Source organism: Schistocerca cancellata, chromosome 12, assembly GCF_023864275.1.
Source record: "Schistocerca cancellata isolate TAMUIC-IGC-003103 chromosome 12, iqSchCanc2.1, whole genome shotgun sequence".
NCBI classification, from domain to species: Eukaryota; Metazoa; Arthropoda; class Insecta; order Orthoptera; family Acrididae; genus Schistocerca; species Schistocerca cancellata.
The window spans coordinates 11,481,457-11,498,854 of NC_064637.1; positions in this window are offsets into that span (position 1 = coordinate 11,481,457).

The window sequence follows — 17,398 nt, forward strand, 5'->3', positions numbered from 1 at the left end:
TGTGCAGATACCGGGTGGCCGAAAAGTCAGTACAAATTTGAAAAGCGAATAAATCACGGAATAATGTAGATTGAGAGGTGCAATTTGACACACATGCTTGGAATGACATGGGCTTTTATTACTACTACAACAACAACAACAACAAAATACCAAAATTCAAAAAAATGTCCGACAGATGGCGCTTCATCTGATCAGAATAGCAATGATTAGCATAACAAAATAGGACAAAGCAAAGATTATGTTCTTTGCAGGATATGCTCAATATCTCAACGGGAAGGAGCCTATAGGTTTTGATCAGTGAGTTTCCGAGCACCACGATGTTGTTGTGGCCTTCAGTCCAGAGACTGGTTTGTCGCAGCTCTCCCCACAGTACTCTATCATCTGCAAGCCTCTTCATCTCCCAGTACCTACTGCAACTTACATCCTTCCGAATCTGCTTACTGTATTCATCTCCTCGTCACTCTCTACGATTTTTTCCGCCCACCCTTCTCTGCAATACTCAATTGGTGATCCCTCGGTGGCTCAGAATGTCTCCTGCCAACCGACCCCTTCATCTAGTCAGGTTCTACCAAAACTTCCTCTCCTTCCCACCTCTATTCAGTAACTCTTCATTAGTTACGTGATCTATCCATCGAACCTTCGCCATTCTTCTCTAACACCACAGTCAAATGCATCTATTCAATTCTTATGGACTGTTTATCGTCCATGTTTCACTTCCACATTCCACACAAATACTTTCAGAAACGACTTCCTGAGACTTAAATCTCTACTCGATGTTAACAAATTTCTCTTCCTCAGAAAAGCGTTCCTTGCCATAGCCAGCCTACATTTTATATCCTCCCTACTTCGACCGTCATCTGTTATTTTCCTTCCCAAAACAAAACTCATCTACTACTTTAAGTGTCTCATTTCCTAATCTAATTCGCTCAGCATTACGTGATTTAATTCGACTACAGTTCATTACCATCGCTTTGGTTTTGTTGATGTTCATTTCGTCTGTGACGTAAATGGCCGTATCTTTTGCTCACATTCACTTAGGAACTTACGTTCTTTATGGCCCAAGGGACGGTTGACCTTAGTATGTGACATACCGGGTGATCAAAAAGTCAGTATAAATTTGAAAATTAAATAAATCACGGAATAATGTAGATAGAGAGGTACAATCCTGCATAAACATCGTACGTTCCAGCAGGTGTTTATCAGCCGGGCTGGGGATGATGCGATTCTGTAACATATCGGCGTACCTCTCACCCGTCACGGTAGCAGTTACAAAACCAGAATCACGCAGGCCAAATAATTTTTTTTTTTTGTTCTAATAAAACCCCATGTCATTCCAAGCATGTGTGTCAATTTGTACCTCTCTATTACATTATTCCATGGTTTATTAGGTTTTCAAATTTATACTGACTTTTTGATCGCCTAGTATATAAATGGCGGTGGTAGCGCGCATACAAGGTATGAAAGGGCAGTGCTTTGGTGGAGCTGTTACTTGTACTCGGGTCATGCACGTGAAAAGGTTTCCGACGTTATTATGGTCGCACGACGGGAATTAACAAGCTCTAAACGCGGAATATTAGTTAGAGCTTGGCGCAAGGATCATTCCATTTCGGAAATCGTGGGGGAATTCATGTTTTCTAGATCCACAGTGCCTAGAGATTCTCGAGAATACCACATTTCAGACATTACCTGACACCACGGACCTCGCACTGGCCGACAGTCTTCACACAACGAACGAGAGCAGCTGCGTTTTCTCAGCTTTGTCAGTGCTAACAGACAGGCAGAAATCAATGTGGCACGTACTACGAACGTATCCGTTAGGTTAGTGCGGTGCATTTTGGCAGTAATGGGTTGTGGCAGCAGAAGACCGACGCGATTGCCCTTGCTAATAGCAGGCCGAAGTGGCCGAGCGGTTCTAGGCGCTACAGTCTGGAACCGCACGACCGCTACGGTCGCAGGTTCGAATCCTGCCTCGAGCGTGGATGTGTGTCATGTCCTTAGGTTAATTGGGTTTAAGTAGTTCTAAGTTCTACGGGACAGATTACCTCAGATGTTAGTTCCCATAGTGCTCAGAGCCACTTCAACCATTCAAAAGTATCCGGACACCCCTAAAAACATACGTTTTTGATATTAGGTGCATTGTGCTGCCACCTACTGCCAGGTACTCCGTATCAGCAAACTCAGTAGTCGTCAGACATTGCCAGAGAGCAGAATGGGGCTCACGTTCATTATGGATCTTGTAGAATAGGTACGTGATTGTGTAATAACTGAAGAATATCGCTTACATGAAGATATTTCGACCCAACTTGCAATACAATCGACGTTAAAGGCAATGCTATCTTCTTCTCAGGTCACTCTACAAACATATCGTAAGTTCTTTCCGATCAGCCGGCCGGAGTGGCCGAGCGGTTCTGGGCGCTACAGTTTGGAACCGCGCGACCGATACGGTCGCAGGTTCGAATCCTGCCTCGGGCATGGATGTGTGTGATGTCCTTAGCTTAGTTAGGTTTAAGTAATTCTGAGTTCTAGGAGACTGATGTGCTCAGAGCCATTTGAACCATCTTCCCCATCGGAGCGGTACTGCACGAATGCTGAGTAGGTCACGTCAGCGGCTGGTGAATGAATGACTTAAATATCACGCGTTTCGGGATAACCCATCATCAGATGCCGAATACATCGAAGTGTACAAATGAACTGAAGTTATATGTTACATACGTAACTGTCAGAGGCAGACACATTGTCATATCTCTAATTTTCTGCATGACCCAATCCAAAGATGCGTCCCGATAAGTAATTTGTGGGGGAAATCGAATATCAACCGGTCCAAGTTGTCTGTATTAATACTGAAATGTGTGTTTAACAGTTATCGTACGTTACAGACAAGTGGCGTGTGGGCTGCAGCAAGAACGCTCGTTGACTGTAAAGTTCGCAGGGAGAAAATCGCAAATGCATTCTGACTTGTATGTAATACACTGTTCGGTATAGCTCTTAAAACTACCGACTGTCACACCGGGTATAATTTCGTAATTGCGAAACGTTCATTTTAATTTGCGAGGAAACAGCATCTCGCTGAACTGCACGCTCTCATCGCCATCTGCCTGCCTCGTCGAGGCGCGCTGTTTTCGCATTCCGGCCGCGGGCGGCGCTGCGGGCGGCGCATGCGCGATGGCTTATCTGACAGTTGACAAGCGACACAGCGCCGCGCGCGCCTATCGCCAGCGCCATCTGGCCGCCGCCGCGCGCGCTCCTAGCGGCGAGCCGCTTCATTAGCACTGCGCAGGCGCAGGGGCAGTCGCAGGCGCGATGCATCAGAGGCGGTGGTCGGCAATAAAGACTTCGGCCTAACTAGCCGGCCGGGCCGACCGCTCATTACGGCGGGAATTCCCCCCGTCCGGAGCGCTTATCGCGCCGAGAGGGTCGCGAAGTGCTGCCGCAGGCGGCGGCGTGCGGCTTTGCGGTTTTCGGCTGTCTTCGAGCACAGGGTTGCCAACGAGCGAAACGCTATCTCTATACCGCAGGTGCTGCTCAGGGAGTAACGACATCGCAAAGAATGTGGTAGGCTGAACCACACTATAAATTTATCCAAGTCACAAAGTTTAAAAAAAAAAAGAAATAAAAATTGCACGACTGTGAAACGACGTATATAACAAATACGTTACACAATTATTATAGGAAAGTTACTATATTACAGTTTTTGGTCATTCTCTTATTGTTAGGTAGGAAACAAGTTTTTGGAGCGCAATTCTCGTCTGCTTAAATTGACATTTCGTTCTGCTTACGGAGATGTTCTGATCGCCGGGCCCAAACCGTTAAGTTTCGAAACTTGGAATACGGCGAGGATTCGTTCGAGAATTAATTTTTCGAAATTCCACCCCTAAAAAAAGGTGGTGCAAGAGACGATGAAATTTTTGTCGAAAATAAGCCTCTGTTAAAGCTAGAAATACGGAAATTGGTATTTAGTTTATCGTTCATAAAAAAATACTTGCTCCACGTTTTTCAAAATTTAACCGCTAAGGCATGAAATAGTGCTTTTTTCTGAAAATCATTTACTGCTCGGTCAGAATGTTTGGGGATGAAAGTTTCTACTCAAGGAACGAGCAATAGATGTTCAAAGGCAGCATTAACATAAACCTCCGACTCCGCATACACGAATCGTATTTTGTCGCGTCCCAGCACAGTTTTGTAGAACAACTGGAACGTTGACGACAATCTGAAGGTTGTTGGGGTGTTGGAGATGAGAGGGAGAAAGCTGTCCGAGGTAGAACTGTGGTTATTGGTTGCAGTGGTAATCTTTTAGGATTAATGGCAGGATGGGTATGCTGAAGAGTTCAGCATTTTTTAAAGTATTTCATTTATTATCTCTTTGCCAAATTATAAAAGAGGTGACAGTTCCCAACCTCTTCTTTTAATAAATATCAGACTCAATGTATTCTTATCGAGAGGCCAGTCGCCCAAGCTTACAAGAGACAATTACTATTCCGTAAAATGTTCTTGTTAATTGCGAAACTACAAATGCTAGCTCTTCCTTGAGACAAAGACAGATCGTGTATGTTCAAAGCTATTCCCCTAGAATAGATAATGATTACTTGTCTTGCAGTTGATGTGCATGTCACCAGATCTGACCACCGACTTCTCGCCCAGAATGCTACTTCTGCATACTTCTGCTGCTGCTCAAACCGGACACTACTGCCCTCCCTGAATCCTCTCAGAATCTCTCGCTTAGAAACCGTTCTCAGCCGAGGTCGACCTTCTATAATAGCCGTTCGGGATATCTCCACCCGCTGGCTCCTTCGACACCAAAACACTTCAATGTTCGGTTTCTCTTATAGGTTTCCACTCGATGTCACCACTGTACGTATACTGGAGAGCTTCCTTTGGCGTCACGGCTTGTGCCTCTTGGTCTAGTCTCCTTTCCTTTGATCTGACAAAGTATTCCTTATTAAATTTTTTTCTTGGTACTGGACAATTTTGGTCAATAGTACATTCGGGAGAGACTATGTTAGCACGAGTGGCCTACAGGGACCATCCGACCGCCGTGTCATCCTCAGTGGAGGATGCGGATAGGAGGGGCGTGTGGTCAGCACACTGCTCTCCCGGTCGTTATGACGGTATTCTTGACCGTAGCCGCTACTACTCGGTCGAGTAGCTCCTCAATTGGCATCACGAGGCTGAGTGCACCCCGAAAAATGGCAACAGCGCATGGGGGCTGGATGGTCACCCATCCAAGTGCCGTCCACGCCCGACTGCGCTCCTTCGGTGATCTCACGGGAACCGGTGTATCCACTGCGGCAAGGCCGTTGCTCAAAGACTATGTTACTATGGTCTTAATTAGCATGAAAAATTTAGAATGTGTTGCAATTTGTGGACTAAATCGAAGAGAGCTATTTAAAAGGCACCACGAGAAATCGGCTTTATTGGAATTACTGAGAAAAAGAAGCAGATCTTTTTGTCTTCAATATATTAATGTTTTCAAGTGGCAAATACGAGTTTATAAAATTATTTTTGTTGTAATTACTACGAAACGCGAGCGGTGAGTTACTTATTCCGTAGTGTCGTCCTGGAGTTCTACATAGTTGGCCTGCGGACACTGGGAAAAAAATTCCTTGTTACAAAAAAAAGTTTTAATCTGGATGTAGACTTCTCATCCTCGAAAGACGCTGTTTATGGACTTTTTGTTGTAACTCGCTAAAATATTTATGGTTTTATCACGGTTCGTAATATAATAATTTGAAATTTTTGGAAGGGGACCAGAAAATACCCTACGTATACAATATGTGATTTAATATTGTATTGTATTGTATATTACGAAAATAAACTCATTGCTACAGAACACCTTCTAAACGGACATTTATATGACCATTGTTGTAAACAATTCGCAGAAAATAGATACAGGTGTGTGGTTCTGAGTAATTCACAGTTAGGAACTGCGATTTTTTGACGAAAAGACGTGGTGTTACGTATTCAAAATGGTTCAAATGGCTCTGAGCACCATGGGACTTAACTTCTGAGGTCGTCAGTCCCCTAGAACTTAGAACTACTTAAACCTAACTAACCTAAGGACATCACACATATCCGTGCCCGAGGCAGGATTCGAACCTGCGACCGTAGCGGTCGCGCGGTTCCAGACTGTAGCGTCTAGAACCGCTCGGCCAACAACGTGTGGTCTTGTGTAATTTCGTTCTTAGCAATATGGAGGATGGCAATTTTTTTCCACACCTAGTGTTTAGTGACGAGGCTACATTCCATTTAAATGGAAAGGTGGACCGTGAGAATATGGGGTACGGAGCAACCACACGGAGTTGTACAACATGCGGGGGACCAGCTGCGGGCTGGGCGGTTTAGGAACGCGTTTTGCCCGCTGGGCTGAGCGAGCGGGCCCGGCCACGCTGCCACGTTCGTGACGCACGGGCCGCCGCCTGTCTCTCTCGTGCGACTCGGGGCTCTAGGGCGTGGCGTAAGAGGAACCCATGCGCACTGTAACTGCGGGACATACATTCATTAGACCACTTTTGTTCCGTATCCTCTCATCGATCAAACCTAGACTTCGTACACGGCGGATAAAATCTCCCTGCATGGCTCACACATCCTACGATTCGAGAATGCCGACGATTTTTGGCTGTTATCGGCGTCGATACATAATCGAAATATGAGCCATAAATAGTCGACTTGGTTGCATGGATGTAGAAGCTAAAACTCCCTACACCGGCAAGGGAATTGATACTTCAGTCCGTTCCTGAGAAAAAGGGGTCTTAATAGATGGACAGACAGTCATGTAAGACATGACAAAAATATTTTTTTTCGTGTGCTGTGAAAGAGTGTTCGGATTTTTTCCTTTATTCGTACTGTAGGAGCTTGGTTCTGGCCAAATTGTATGATTCTAGACCAACGGGCCCTATAGCTTTTGATGAGTATCATAAATGGTCGCATGTTTTCATTCCGTTGACTTAGAAGCTTCAGTTTCTTACACTGCCAAAGAACCGTAGACGGTAGCTGTGAGAAGAATTTCATCTTGGGATGTCTACCCGCTCCTCATAAAAAGGGTTGTTGACAAACAATCTGCCAGACGAACACACTGACAGACATTCACCCAGACAACAAAGTGATCGTGTAATGGTTCCGTGTTTACCGATTGAGGTGTACAACCACAAAAATCAGACGGCAGATCTCTGTGAGAATGCATTTCAGAAGCTAGTCATACGATGCGATAATTGCCCTACTATAGGTGGAAATTACGTTCACAGTGATTGAGGTTCAGGCTTCCACGGAAAAAAAATAAAGCCTTCGTAATTTTTGTGTTGTTTCTTATTTTATTATAAAATTTTCTACTACACTACTGGCCATTAAAATTGGTACACCACGAAGATGACGTGCTACAGACGCGAAATTTCACCGACAGGAAGAAGATACTGTGATATGCAAATGATTAGCTTTTCAGAGCATTCACACAAGGTTGGCGCCGGTGGCGACACCTACAACGTGCTGAGATGAGGAAAGTTTCCAACCGATTTCTCATACACAAACAGCAGCTAACCGGCGTTGCTCGGTGAAACGTTGTTGTGATGCCTCGTGTAAGAAGGAGAAAGGCGTACCATCACGTTTCCGACTTTGATAAAGGTCGGATTGTAGCCTATCACGATTGCGGTTTATCGTATCGCGACATTGCTGCTCGCGTTGGTCGAGATCCAATGACTGTTAGCAGAATATGGAATCGGTGGGTTCGGGAGAGTATTACGGAACGCCGTGCTGGATCCCAACGGCCTCGTATCACTAGCAGTCGAGATGACAGGCATCTTATCCGCACGACTGTAAGGGATCGTGCAGCCACGTCTCGATCCCTGAGTCAACAGATGTGGACGTTTGCAAGACAACAACCATCTGCACGAACAGTACGACGACGTTTGCAGCAGCACGGACTATCAGCTCGGGGACCGCGGCTGCGGTTACCCTTGACGCTGCATCACAGACGGGAGCGCCTGCGATGGTGTACTCAACGACGAACCTGGGTGCACGAGTGGCAAAACATTTTGTTTACAGCATCGTGATGGTCGCATCCGTATTTTGCGACGTCGCAATGAACGCACATTGGAAGCGTGTATTCGTCATCGCCATGCTGGAGCATCACCCGGCGTGTTGGTATGGGATGCCATTGGTTACACGTCTCCGTCACCTCTTGTTCGCATTGACGGCACTTTGAACAGTGGACGTTACATTTCAGATGTGTTAGGAATCGTGGTTCTACCCTTAATTCGATCCCTGCGAAATCCTACATTTCAGCAGGATAATGCACGACCGCATGTTGCAGGTCCTGTACGGGCCTTTCTGGATACAGAAAATGTTCGACTGCTGTCCTGGCCAGCATATTCTCCAGATCTCTTACCAACTGAAAAAGTCTAGTCATGGTGGCCGTGCAACTGGTTCGTCACAATACGCCAGTCACTACTCTTGATGAACTGTGGTATCGTGTTGAAGCTGCATGGGCAGCTCTACCTGTACACGCCATCCAAGCTCTGTTTGACTCTATGCCCAGGCGTATCAAGGCCGTTATTACGGCCAGAGGTGGTTGTTGTGGGTACTGATTTCTCAGGATCTATGCACCCAAATTGCGTGAAAATGCAATCACATGTCAGTTCTAGTATAATATATTTGTCCAGTGAATACCAGTTTATCATCTGCATTTTTTCTTGGTGTAGCAATTTTAATGCGCAGTAGTGTACTTTAAGGGCGCGTCTGGTACATATCAGCAACCGAAAAGTTCCGTTTTCCGTTATTGGCGAGCAATCGTATGCCATTCCGCCTTCCCTGGTCTACAACAGCGGACGTGAATTTGATACGGCGCAGAACTTTCCGGCGCTGCAGTCGAGCGTAGTTGCTGTGGGTAATGAGGGAAGACGTTAGTTAAGCTAACGGCCTCGCGGTGAGCTACCGGTAGCCGCTCACGACGCACGCCGCAGCAGGGATAATGAGACGATGGGACGCGCGGCGCAGCCAACCCTCCGCCCTTTCCCACCGCGCCCGACATGCAGAGGCGGCGTGGGCGTTGGCAGCACTGCGCGGCTGACTGAGCGGCCATTAGGGACACCCTGGGCGGGGAACCCCCCACCTCTGCACAGTAGTTCAGCGGACAGTGCCCTGGACGTCCCCCCCCCCCTCCCCTCCTCACACCAACTCCAATATTCTGTCGTACACAAAGCGAAGGGACATGGCCTGGCAACTTTATAGAAGAAAGAACTTACAGATGCCTCTGCTGTTACATCATTATTGGCCACATCCTGCACAGCAACCGTTAAATATCAGTTATTGTTTTGCCACTCTTAAGGTTGCAGCAATTTGATTTTTATTTATTTGTTTTTTACCAGATGCGTTTTGCTTTTATTTCTATTTTGAAAATACGGTGTGCACAATGTGTTCTGAGATTTTGCTATTTGTTGTTGTGGTCTTCAGTCCACAGACTGGTTTGATTCAGCTGTCCTTGCTACTCCATCCTGTGCAAGCTTCTTCATGTCCCAGAACTGCAACCTACATCCTTCTGAATCTGCTTAGTGTATTCATCTCTTAGTCTCCCTCTACGATTTTTACCCTCCACGCTGCCCTCCAGTACTAAATTGGTGATCAAAAAAATGGTTCAAATGGCTGTGAGCACTATGGGACTTAACAGCTGTGGTCATCAGTCCCCTAGAACTTAGAACTACTTAAACCTAACTAACCTAAGGACATCACACACATCCATGCCCGAGGCAGGATTCGAACCTGCGGCCGTAGCAGTCGCGCGGCTCCGGACTGCGCGCCTAGAACCGCGAGACCACCGCGGCCGGCAATTGGTAATCCCTTGATGCCTCACAACACATCCTACCAACCGATCCCTTTTTGCAGTCAAGTTGTGCCACAAACTCATCTTCTCCGCAATTCTATTCAATACCTCCTCATTAGTTATGTGAGCTACCATCTAATCTTCAGCATTCTTCTGTAGCACCACATTACGAAAGCTTCTATTCTCTTCTTGTCCAAACTATTTATCGTCCACATTTCACTTCCATACATGGCTGCACTCCTTACAAATACTTTCAGAAACGACTTCCTGACACTTAAACCTATACTCGACGTTAACAAATTTCTCTTATTCAGAAACGCTTTCCTTACCATTGCCAGTCTACATTTGATATCCTCCCTACTTCGACCATCATCAGTTATTTTGCTCCCCAAATAGCAAAACTCCTTTACTACTTTAAGTGTCTGATTTCCTAATCTAATTGCTGCAGCTTCACCCAATTTAATTCGACTACATTCCATTATCCTCATTTTGCTTCTGTTGATGTTCATCTTATATCCTACCTTCAAGACACAGTCCATTCCGTTCAACTGCTCTTCCAGGTCTTTTACTGTCTCTGACAGAATTGCAATGTCATCGGCGAACCTCAAAGTTTTTATTTCTTCTCCATGGAGAATTTTTCTTTTGTTTCCTTTACTGCTTGCTCAATATACAGATTGAATAACACCAGGGATAAGCTACAACCCTATCTCACTCCTTTCTCAACCACTGCTTCCCTTTCATGCCCCTCAAGTCTTGTAACTGCCATATGGCTTGTGTACAAATTGTAATTAGCCTTTCGCTCCCTGTATTTTACCGCTGCGAGCTTCAGAATTTGAAAGACATTATTTCAGTCAACATTGTCAAAAGCTTTCTCTAAGTGTACAAATGCTAGAAACGTAGGTTTACCTTTCCTAAATCTATTTTCTAAGATAAGTCGTAGGGTCAGTATTGCCTCACGTGTTCCAACATTTCTACAGAATCCAAACTATTTATAGATTATAAAAAGTATTTCTTTATAAATCTGGCGGCAACTTCCCAATGTCAGAGGAGGCAGAGGTGCTTGACAATCTTGGTTGCTCACTCACCTTTCACCATTTTTCACGTTTTACGAACCAGCTACATCTGCACTTCCCATCACTTTTTAAACTTCACAATATTGTTTTCGTGAAAAGGCACTGCAGTTTCAACTGTTACTGACTCGAGACAAATGTGCAACAAGAGCACTGTCAAATTACTTTCTTCGGACGCAATGTAATGTGCAAAAGATCTCATTCGATATATCAATTCTATAAACCATTTATTGCATATTTGATAGGTTTGCTTACTCTGATCAAATCTTTTGCATATTACATTGTGATCAGATAAAGTGTTATACATACTATAAGGTTATCTTTCACATATCGTCCATTCAGTGGAATATCACATTTGTGTTTATTCTACGTAATATAAATTTTTTGCGCCCGTGAAATGCATTGGTCCAGCCCTCTCGTGGTCTCATGGCTGGTTCAAATGGCTCTGAGCACTATGCGACTTAACTTCTGAGGTCATCAGTCGCCTACAACTTAGAACTAACTAAACCTAACTAACCTAAGGACATCACACACATCCATGCCCGAGGCAGGATTCGAATCTGTGACCGTAGCGCCCGCCCGGCTCCAGACTGTAGCGCTTAGAACCACACGGCCACTCCGGCCGGCCTGGTGCCATGGGCCGAACACTAAAACAACTGCAGTAATTTTGAAATTTCCTGACAGATTAAAACTGTGTGGCGGATCGGGGCTCGAACTCGGACCTTGACAGTTCGCGCGCAAGTGCTCCACTCTCTGAGCTACCCAAGCACGACTCACGGCCCGTCATCACAGCCTCACTGCTACCAGTACCTCTTCTCCAGCCTTCCAGAGTCCTCAGTTGGCAGAAGACTTGCGCGCTAATGGCAGAGGTCCCTAGTTCGACTGTGGGTCCGACAGACGGTTTTAATCCGCCAGCGAGATTCCGCACACTACGCTGCAGAGTGAAAATTGCTTTCTAGATACAATAATATTGTTTGTGAATCTGCTGCCAAGATTTATCGGGGATTCGGATAAAAAAGAGTAGGTAGAGATTCGGTAATAGGTTTGAATGCCGGACATTTGCCACACTTGCCCCTTCGCCAGGTCAATCCCTCAGGTAAGGGACGCCCTTCCTCGTACTTCTTCTGTCCGCTTTCAAACCGCCGTCTCCACATCTTACTCGATACAACCAGTACGTAAGGGACCTTCTTCTTCGACATTTTGGCGAAATACAGAGCTTGTTTTCCGAAATCGAAATATTTATAACTTTTGGGAAACGAAAGCAATACCGACGATTATGTCAGTATGTAATTACTTCTGCCAAGTATAAATATAGATCCCTCTTTCTGTACGGTAGCTTCCTTTCACGCTTACTGATTCCGATAGAAACAGTCCATCGCCATGGGAGCAACAAGAAAGGAACGATCTAAAGAGAATGCGAATGTACGCTAATCATATCTTTCTGATCACTGCATTTGTGCCTACTTTAATTACTACAACTGCATGCCCAAAAGACAATAAGGAAAGAAGAAATGGGTATGTCAATATTTGAAAACAAGAACGACATACTCCATATTAATTTACTCTCTAAAACCCAATATCCCTTCCGGGGAAACATTAGTCAATAAAGTGTAGCGGGACAATGTTCAAAACATGACTAAAAGTACGTTCATAAACAGAGATATGCACATCTATGATTGACATGTCATCTAAAGCCGACGTATAATTTTGAAATGTTAGAAATAAGGAAATGTAGTAATACAGGATGCTAAGCTTGTAACGTACGTTGTTGTTCTAAATTGTTTAGCTCTAGTAATTACAGGGTCGCAGAGTAAGCATCCTAGGTTTTGGAGGGAAAAGCCGTAATTGTAATGATCTGTACTACAACAGAAACACGAAGCACAACTTAAGAAAAAATAATGTAATGTGTGTTCCAGCTCACAAGCGACATTGAAGCAGGTAGTTTCCATGACTTAGTATTTTTTTTTTTTTGGTCATCAGTCTACTGACTGGTTTGATGCGGCCCGCCACGAATTCCTTTCCTGTGCTAACCTCTTCATCTCAGAGTAGCACTTGCAACATACGTCCTCAATTATTTGCTTGACGTATTCCAATCTCTGTCTTCCTCCACAGTTTTTGCCCTCTACAGCTCCCTCTAGTAACATGGAAGTCATTCCCTCATGTCTTAGTTCGCAGATGTCCTATCATCCTGTCCCTTCTCCTTATCAGTGTTTTCCACATATTCCTTTCCTCTCCGATTCTGCGTAGAACTTCCTCATTCCTTACCTTATCAGTCCACCTAATTTTCAACATTCGTCTATAGCACCGCATATCAAATGCTTCGATTCTCTTCCGTTCCGGTTTTCCCACAGTCTATGTTTCACTACCATACAATGCTGTACTCCAGACGCACATCCTCAGAAATTTCTTCCTCAAATTAAGGCCGGTATTTCATATTAGTAGACTTCTCTTGGCCAGAAATGCCTTTTTTGCCATAGCGAGTCTGCTTTTGATGTCCTCCTTGCTCCGTCCGTCATTGGTTATTTTACTGCCTAGGTAGCAGAATTCCTTAACTTCATTGACTTCGTGACCATCAATCCTGATGTTAAGTTTCTCGCTGTTCTCATTTCTACTACTTCTCATTACCTACGTCTCTCTCCGATTTACTCTCAAACCATACTGTGTACTCATTAGACTGTTCATTCCGTTCAGCAGATCATTTAATTCTTCTTCACTTTCACTCAGGATAGCAATGTCATCAGCGAATCGTATCATTGATATCCTTTCACCTTGTATTTTAATTCCACTCCTGAACCCTTCTTTTATTTCCATCATTGCTTCCTCGATGTACAGATTGAAGAGTAGGGGCGAAAGGCTACAGCCTTGTCTTACACCCTTCTTAATACGAGCACTTCGTTCTTGATCGTCCACTCTTATTATTCCTTCTTGGCCCTCTTGGTTGTTGTACATATTGTATATGACCCGTCTCTCCCTATAGCTTACCCCTACTTTTTTCAGAATCTCGAACAGCTTGCACCATTTTATATTGTCGAACGATTTTTCCAGGTCGACAAATCCTATGAAAGTGTCTTGATTTTTCTTTAGCCTTGCTTCCATTATTAGCCGTAACGTCAGAATTGCCTCTCTCGTCCCTTTACTTTTCCCAAAGCCAAACTGATCGTCACCTAGCGCATTCTCAATTTTCTTTTCCATTCTTCTGTATATTATTCTTGTAAGCAGCTTCGATGCATGAGCTGTTAAGCTGATTGTGCGATAATTCTCGCACTTGTCAGCTCTTGCCGTCTTCGGAATTGTGTGGATGATGCTTTTCCGAAAGTCAGATGGTATATCGCCAGACTCATATATTCTACACACCAACGTGAATAGTCGTTTTGTTGCCACTTCCCCCAATGATTTTAGAAATTCTGATGGAATGTTATCGATCCCTTCTGCCTTATTTGACCGAAAGTCCTCCAAAGCTCTTTTAAATTCCGATTCTAATACTGGATCCCCTATCTCTTCTAAATCGACTCGTGTTTCTTCTTCTATCACATCAGACAAATCTTCACCCTCATAGAGGCTTTCAATGTATTCTTTCCACCTCTCTGCTCTCTCCTCTGCATTTAACAGTGGAATTCCCGTTGCACTCTTAATGTTACCACCGTTGCTTTTAATGTCACCAAAGGTTGTTTTGACTTTTCTGTATGTTGAGTCTGTCGTTCCGACAATCATATCTTTTTCGATGTCTTCACATTTTTCCTGCAGCCATTTCGTCTTAGCTTCCCTGCACATCCTATTTATTTCATTCCTCAGCGACTTGTATTTCTGTATTCCTGATTTTCCCGGAACATGTTTGTACTTCCTCCTTTCATCAATCAACTGAAGTATTTCTTCTGTTACCCATGGTTTCTTCACAGCTACCTTCTTTGTACCTATGTTTTCCTTCCCAACTTCTGCGATGGCCCTTTTTAGAGATGTCCATTCCTCTTCAACTGTACTGCCTACTGCGCTATTCCTTATTGCTGTATCTATAGCGTTAGAGAACTTCAAACGTATCTCGTCATTCCTTAGTACTTCCGTATCCCACTTCTTTGCGTATTGATTCTTCCTGACTAATGTCTTGAACTTCAGCCTACTCTTCATCACTACTATATTGTGATCTGAGTCTATATCTGCTCCTGGGTACGCCTTACAATCCAGTATCTGTGATTTCGGAATCTCTGTCTGACCATGATGTAATCTAATTGAAATCTTCCCGTATCTCCCGGCCTTAGTATAGGCAGAGGTTATATTCGACAACCGGAATAAATTAATAACTGGCACCTTTTACCGACCCACGGTCTCAGATGAAACAGTTGCTGAACATTTCAAAGAAAACTTGAGTCTCATCACAAATAGGTACCCTACTCATAAAATTATAGTTCTCAGTGACTTCAATCTACCTTCCGTATGTTGACGAAAATACATTTTCAGACCCTATTGTAGATAGAAAACAACTTCCGTAATTATTCTAAATGCTTTTTTTACAATTATTTTGAAGAATTAGTTCACGAGGCCATTCACATTGTAAATGGTTACGAAAACACACTTGACCTCTTAGCCACAAACAATCCTGAGCATCACGACGGATACAGGGATTAGTGAACACACAGTCGTAGCGAGGCTCACTTCCGTAACATAGAAATTCACCAAAACTAAACGCGAAATATATCTATTTATATAAGCAGCTACAAATTCGGTTGACGTCTTTCTAAGAGACAGTCTCCAATCCTTTCAAACTATGTAAGTGAAGACCATATGTGACTTAAATTCAAAGAAATAGTATCAACAGCACTCGAGAGATTCGTACCAAATAAATTAGTAACAGACGGAACTGATTCACCATGGTACACAAAACACGACAGAAGGCTGCTGCAGGAGCACCGAAAAGGCAAGTATAATTTAGACGAACGCAAAATGTCCAAGATTGGCGAAGTTTTACTGAGGTTCGAAATTTGGTGCGGATTTCAATGCGAGATGCATTTAATAGTTTCCACAACGAAACTCTCTCTAGAAATGCGACGGAAAATCCAAAGAGATTCTGGTCCTATGTTAAGTAAACCAGCGGAAAGACTCAGTAAGTGATGAGGAGGAGGGGGAGACAAGGGACCAAACCCTTCGGAGTGGGTAACATCGTGGCAAATAGACTTGGCCACTGTTTCTATGTTTCGATACAGTGTATCGATACGTGGATCTGTTTCAGTGTTTCGGAACGGCTGTGGTTCACTGTTTCGAAACAGTGGTGTTTCATTCCGCCACTGTCTCGGATAACCGGACCAGATTCGATCTCGAGCCAGACACAGAAACTGTATCGTTGTTTCAAAATAAGGCTGTTTCAGTCCACCTGTGCCTGGAACGGACTAATTGTATCGAAACAGTGATGTTTCATTCCCCTCTGTGTCGGACGAGATTCGGCTCGGCCCAGGTACTGAAACTCAACATACCACTTCGTGGAACACTTTCAAGAGTGTCGAAGTCTTTTTGACAAGCAATAGCACGAAGCTTAAGATATGCGAAAATAAAGCTTCGTTTCTAGCTGACTGTTCTATTTCGAAATGGCGTAACATCTGCTTTTGTAAACACTAACCAAACAATAAAACAACGCATACTATTCAAATTCAAAATAATAAATATGTGAAAATCATTCAGTTAAATTACATTTTTTTTAATAATATTCGCTTCTCTGTCATGCACAGTAAGCATATTACGACACGCAAGTAAGCCTACAACATTTTGAATAAAAAAGGCGTAGATTGACAGTTATTAGACATATACATAAATTTGATGTAGGTATAATTGCAAGAAATCTGTTTGACATATCACTGATAGTGTAATGGTGAACGGTAAGGGCCTGGGAAGCATGGTGAATTTATGCTAACGGTTCGAAACACCTTGAAAGACAAAATTTTTTCTGTTATATTTTGTTATTTATTCGAATTATTTGACGTTATTTGTGAGTCTGTAGTCACTTTGCCTATTATGCAGAATGATTCCCTTTGAAGCCCGCATCTCGTGGTCGTGCGGTAGCGTTCTCGCTTCCCACGCCCGGGTTCCCGGGTTCGATTCCCGGCGGGGTCAGGGATATTCTCTGCCTCGTGATGTCTGCGTGTTGTGTGATGTCCTTAGGTTAGTTAGGTTTAAGTAGTTCTAAGTTCTAGGGGACTGATGACCATAGATGTTAAGTCCGATAGTGCTCAGAGCCATTTGATTCCCTTTGTCTACATGGAAATTAGCTGGATGGGTATATTACCCATACTAACAGAATGTAGGAATCCGAGTAGCATATCCGTTGTTTCTGCAGTTTGCTCCCGTCTCCAGTTCCGTTCGTGGTGGTTCTTCTGTCTTCAGCTATGGCTGTCCTCAGCCAGTTGAAAAGTATGAAAGTCACACGACACGAAAGTGGCGCATTTGCTGCAGGAAATACGAAACTGCCAAGACGCCCAAGTGATAGTTTCATACTTTCTGCGACATGATTAGCGCTCTCGCACCTCATTTGTGTTTATAT